General features: G+C 30.3%; 1 long non-coding RNA gene across 1 annotated transcript; it reads left to right on the top strand.

The window, feature by feature from the left end:
• The first annotated feature begins 2,927 nt into the window (after positions 1-2,927).
• LOC123302428 lies at positions 2,928-4,038 on the top strand. Its single transcript, XR_006535510.1, has 3 exons — positions 2,928-3,097; positions 3,195-3,497; positions 3,926-4,038. It is a non-coding gene; the product is annotated as an uncharacterized LOC123302428 (long non-coding RNA).
• The last annotated feature ends 2,450 nt before the right edge of the window (positions 4,039-6,488 follow it).

Here is a 6,488-nt window from a genome sequence, read left to right as displayed (position 1 = left end):
ACAAATTTTTGGAAAACCTTCTTTAAAAAACTTATACATCATAGTAATTGTCAAATAATTAGGTAAATATCTCACGTTTAGCGCATGTTCACGGCGGTAATGTGATATAGTTGGATTGAAGCGTTCAATGTGCTCTAGTATTTTGAATTTATCAATTTTACTGGGTGGAGAAGCTTTACCACGCAGCTCTTTAGCAGGCTGCAACCGAATGTTATCACTTAAAGGCACATCAGTGTGGAGTACATTGAAAATAAATTTATCATTTTTTTAATGAAAACCAAGTTTTGTTAGAAAAAATGTTTTACATACTAATTCATTTTTCTTTCGCTGTTTTTCCGTTTACGTCTTGAACAATCAGTATTTGAGTCAATATCGCCAGAATCTGATATTTCCATTATCTCGTTGGTATTTGCGTCGTCTTGAATGTTTTCATTAATTGCTGCATTATCGTTGGTGATTTCCGATGATGCATCTGTTATAACGTCTTCATATGACACAGATGCTTCTGGAATATCGTTCATTGAACACTCATCGATCACAATAAGCACATCGTCAAAATCATTACGAACTTGAACTTCCGCGTCAAAGATCATTGAATGGCCCTGTAAATCTTCTACACACAGTGGTGGTAAAATTTTATTTTCTGTGAATGCTTCAAACGTTTTTAAGCTAGTGGTTTGAGTGCAACTGCCTTTTTGTTCACGTTCACTGGATTCATCTTGTTCCGGAGAATCAACTTCTATTTTCAGAAATGACACTTAGCAATCTGTGACAAAAATTTGTAATTATTACTATTATATTAATTTTTTATTTGAAATTATACACGAAACTTTATTTAAATCTTAAAGGCGATTTAATAAAAGAAAGTAGGGTTAGAAATTTAAAAAACGTATAAAATCACGCTTCAAACTTACAATACTTGCAAATGACAACATGTCACGCAATATTAAAAAGTATATTAATTTTAAAAATTGTAAAATGGGATTTTTTTTTCAAAAATACACTTACTTCCAAAATTATTTACCAGAGAACCCGGAAAAAACTGCACAGCACTCACAACAATATTTTACTTTCAAAAATGACAATTACTGCTTTCTTCATCGGTAACTTGCAGATCATAATATTATGAAATAGCACGTAATAAAGAGTAAGAAAGCAGTACTTTCTATTTTCAGAAGGTAAAAGCAGTATAGTTTAAATTATTCTGTTTTATTATTTTGATAAATAGATTTACTGCTTTTATACTTACGAAATTTAATAACTTCGAAATATTTGTCGAAATTAATTCTATGAAAATAATTTATTAATGTAAAATTCTATACTAGACAGACGTAAAATTATTGAAAAAATATATTGGCACTGAAATTTAAAAAAGGCAGTAATTGAACATTACTGCCTTTTCCCTAAGCACGGTAGTAAATATATATGAACTTTGAGCGAGCGGAAAATATGTTTGCTCATAATAATTGATCTGTCTAAAATATTACATACAGCAGTTATTTGGTTATGTAGAAAATAATTTTATTAAAATTTTGATTTTTTTTTTTTTGTAGGTAGGCAGGTAGTGTGCAATTTTGGTTTTATTTCATTGAGAATAGGTTGACCAATCATTTTTAGGATTATAAAATATATTTTACTCACTGAATAATATAATAATTATGCGTTTCTTTGATACTTAAACTTAAACATCCGTTAACTATAAGGATGAATTCTTGTTGACTTCGAGTTGAGACATAGTTATTGAAATAATCACCACGCTACTCGAAATAAAATTGTAAATTAAGAAATTCTATTTAAAAAATACAATTAAAAAAAACATACAACGGACTTACATGTCGCTAAATATCGATATTTCGATTGCTACGCAATCATCGTCAGTAGCAAAATTTATTCATATAACACATTTTACACAAAATTAAAAAATTAAAAATAAATAAGCAAAACATTACCAACAAAACAGTAACGATTTACAAAAAATAAAAATATAAAATTATCACAAATTTGAAGAAAATATTTCTGAATACCACCAAACTTTTTGTAAATTTTTCACAACAAATTATTTAATGGGTTTGAAAAAATCTTTTATCGACCTTAATTTATATCTGAAATTTGGTAGGTAAGGTAAGGAGAATCATCTTAAATAGGGGTCAAAGTAAAAAAGTTTCTATCGAAAAGTACCGAATAATAGTTCTAAAATTGATCAGAATGGCGCTTGTGTATCGAAAGGTGCTTGATGTAAGCTTCTCTACCCTTCTTTAACAACTTGTTTAGATCTTTATCTTACTTTTATTACTTTGTGTTTGATGTGAACTTCTCTTCATAAAACGATTCTCAAATTAGTTAGAGAAACGAACTATATAAGATGTCGCAGTGGAAGTCTTTTTTGTTGAATCGGATGGGATATGGCGCGTAAATTCAAATGGAGATCTACTAAATCAATATTAGTTATGTGATGTTGGCTCTACTGTGAACGACTTAAGTGTCAATTCATATTGCATGGAACGTATTGTGTGTCGAGTGGTTTAGAAAAACAAAAAAAAAAAACGTAAGTGATCTCAATTAAATTCAATTCTGTTTATTTAATTTTTTTTTTGTTGTAAAATTTCCTTTAATGTTTCTATTCACAATTTTATTTTTTTCTTATCAAATGTACAGTAAACAAAAAAAACAACTTAGCATAATTTATTTTGACATGTGGATCATTCCACACCTAACCTCAGAATTTTGTATTTGATAAAATTAATAAAAAAAAAATTTAATATTTGTTTTAAGGGGACATACATTAGTACTAACATTGACAATGATGGTTCCTGGTGAATTTCCTTCAAATTAAAGGCGCATACAGATATATTACTATATTATTTTTCTTTGAATAGAAATATGTATATGTTCAATTGGACAAGAGCCATTTGCCGTAACAGTACGGGCGAGGTGTATGGATCTTCGATTCAATTTAGATCGTCTTCACCACTACCTAGCGCCGTGAAATGGAGAGTGGTTGTCCCTTGTCGTTAATAGGCGGCTATTGGCCAACACCAATGGGACAAGGGCCACTAGACGGCGTGATTAATGGATGCACCAGGAATCACCACACACGGTAATTAAAAAAAAACTTAACTAATATTATTTCCTAAATCTAAAATATTTGGTAAACCTCCAACCTTTTATTAATGTCACTTTTTTATTTATTTTAGAATATGTCCTTTTTGGCCGACAAATTAGATGGTAAAGAGGAAAAATTAAATAAAATACGACTTACATAATCGATCACGAAATAGGACCGGGGGTTGAACAACCGGACGACCAGGAGAGAAACGCAGCAGCACACAGCGGAATCACCAGGTGATCCTTGAGGTATTCCAGATTTTTCGTTAACAATTGGTGTTGATCGAATCGGCCTGCATGCGGTGGTGTTGCTGCTGATTGGCGATGTTGAACGTCCAGATAAAAGGGATGATATCACCATGCGGTCGCCCACTCGTAACTGGTCTCAGCAGGTACTCCACGTGAATATTGATCGTTTTTATTTTAATTTGTTTTTGTTTTATTGTTCCTATTTAATCATTCGTTGTCGATTCATTAACTATAATCACGATGTCGGTCCAATTTAATTAATCTTCGATTTTATTTTTTTTGTTTAATAATCGTTGTTGATACATTAATTCTAAACACGATGTCGGTCCAATTTTAATTAATTTCGATTTTATTTTATTTGGTTTAATAATCGTTGTCGATTGATTAATTTTAATCACGATGTCGGCCCAGTTTAATTTATGTTCGATTCTATTTTATTTTTATATTTCACCACGAATGAATATAATTCCGAGCTCTTCACTTGCTCGATGCAAAGGTTAAAGTGTATCCTTTTTCATCAAGAAAACCATCAGGTCACTTGTTGACTCGTTGTTTTTTGTTTTTTTATTAGTGCCTGGTGCCGCCGTGATCCAATCACGACCTTTCGCGCCGTGTTTACCGCCTGCGATGCTGCGTGCGATTCTGTGTTTGTGCGTAGTCTGCCTGGCCATCCGGGTATCAGCTTTCGGCCATTTTTTTATTTTTATGGATTGTAATGAAAAAAAATTGTATTTTAAATGCATCAATAAATAAAAAAAAATTAGTTATGACCTTTCTCTTTTTTTTGAAATGATTTTTGGGGAACTCAATTGTTTTTAATTTTAAATTAAATTTGCATATTTACTGACATTTTGTTTGTTTTTTTTTTTGTAAATTTTTCCTCTTTTTTTTTTTTTTTTTGTTCGGTGGGTGTAATGCAGCCTAAGCCGAAACTCCTTGTATATACACAATTCCTAAAGCATTCATTCTTTGGACCCAATTGGCAACAATTAATGAAGTTTTAATTAATTTTACTTTTTTAATAAAAAAATTTTATTTTATTTTTATTTTTTTTGTTTGTTTGTGTTGTAGCCTTGGATCCAGGAGGGTATTATCCGAGTGGAAAATATGAGTATCGTCTCACTTCATATAAATAATTTATAAAAAATCAACAGCGCAAATAAATAAATATTTAAATCAATAACAAACATAATTTAATTTCATAAAATTTCTTCATGATCCGTTAGGCTTTCATAAACTAGTTCTGTGGTTGCCTTCAACTTCATTATTTGTTGCTTTTTGAAATAAAAACTTCTTTGGCCTAAACTAAACAGCTTCGTTGGCTGACTTTTGGTAGGGCTAAAAGTTTTGAATTCGCACCAAGTCGTAAGAGACATGCATACCACGTAGATAACACAAGTTCTTGTCCGATCTGTGGAGTGTAGAGGTAAAGGAGCACAATCTCTTATGGATATTCATTCCTGGTGCCCACAAAATAGCATTAAAGAAAATGGTTAGAATAGCGCTTCTCTATCCTTCTCTTATAACTTATTACTTTGTGCACTTCTTATTACTTTGAGCACTTCTTTTAAAACTTACACTTTAGCTACAGCAACGCCATCCTTATTTAATGCTTTTCTATGTACACTTTTTGATACATTAAGATGGTCCTCTTTTACCTCTACCTTCCATAGTCCGATCTCCGAAGTAACGCATTGGGCACAGCGTACAGCCAGTATGTCTATTGTTTGCCATTTGTCTTTTTTGACTGTTTGACTGTTAACCAAAATCTTCTATTTCTTCGCATGGTAATACTTCTATATTATAAGTAAATTCTAAAGCTTGCATAACATTTCTAAATTTTTTTAAAGTCATTTTCATCATAATTTTGTAAAACATTTTTCGCATTTTTAATTATTTGTGGATCTAATCTTTTTAATACATTATGATATTCATATATTGAAACTGAATTGATATCATCTGATAGGCCTTTTAATTCATTGCGTTTATGTATTATATCAGAATCGGTAACATTTTTCATAATTATCACGTATGGCAAAAATGGCATAACTATATATTGATTGTTAACTTTGGCAAAAAAGGCGTCCTTTTTTGAATTTTTTACAAAAATTAAATTTTTGACATCTCGAAAGTGGTGAACTTTACGAAAAAATTCACTAGAGACCTTTTTAATAAAAAATAGTCAGAAAATCTAGAAATACGTTTTTGGTTTCAAAATTATTAGAAGAAAATATCAAAATAAAATCTTTTGCAAAAGGAAAATAATTTTTCAAAATGTTCCAGATTTAAGCCTAACAAACAATAGACCCTAATTAAAGAACGCCTTTAGAACGGAATTATGCAACAACAAGAAAAAAAAGAAATTCAATCCGAAATTTTCCGACGATGTGTGCGCCCTTATGTAGCTACTACGCCATTCTAAGATTTGAATTGTCTGAAATTAAACTGATAAAATATAAACAATACAGACTTGGATCTTTTAAATCTGCAATTAATTTGCTTATCCATTTAGGAATGTTTTCTAATTCCTCAACTATTTGATCTTCTGTAATCTCATATTTTTCATTTAGAAAATATAAATAGGCATTTTAAAAAAATAACAATAAACAAATAAATTCATTGTTATCAAAAACGAATAAAACTACCTTTTATTATCGCGACCTTCTTCGTATTCAATCGCATGGGTTGAATGTTTTTTTTGCAACTGTTACTGTTTCTTTCGGAAAGGGTGTTGCTTTTTAGCACCTCCTCGCCAAATATATTTCTCGCTAATTTTTTTACAAATTTGGCAGGCTTGGCTAAATATAGTCAAGAAACAAACCCCCCTTCAAAAATATAAATATTTTCACCCAAATAAATCTGCAAGGGAAAGAAAAATGAAATCAACAAAAATAGCATATGTAATTGTAAGGGTAAAGATGGATTTCGAATGTATTTGTCAGTAGCGGTTTTGACGGATTGTGGCAAAGTTTGTTATTAATTAAATTTATCTTAATTTGTTACAAATTTCTATTTGAATGTTATTACTTATATAAAAGCAAACATAATAAATTCTGCTAAAATCTATTGCAAAATTATTATGTAACATTCTATTTCTAGCGAATTTATACGGAAAATAGGTACTCTATAAACAA

Source organism: Chrysoperla carnea, chromosome X (genome assembly GCF_905475395.1).
Source record: "Chrysoperla carnea chromosome X, inChrCarn1.1, whole genome shotgun sequence".
Lineage (NCBI taxonomy): Eukaryota > Metazoa > Arthropoda > Insecta > Neuroptera > Chrysopidae > Chrysoperla > Chrysoperla carnea.
This window is presented reverse-complemented; position numbering and strand designations above follow the sequence as displayed.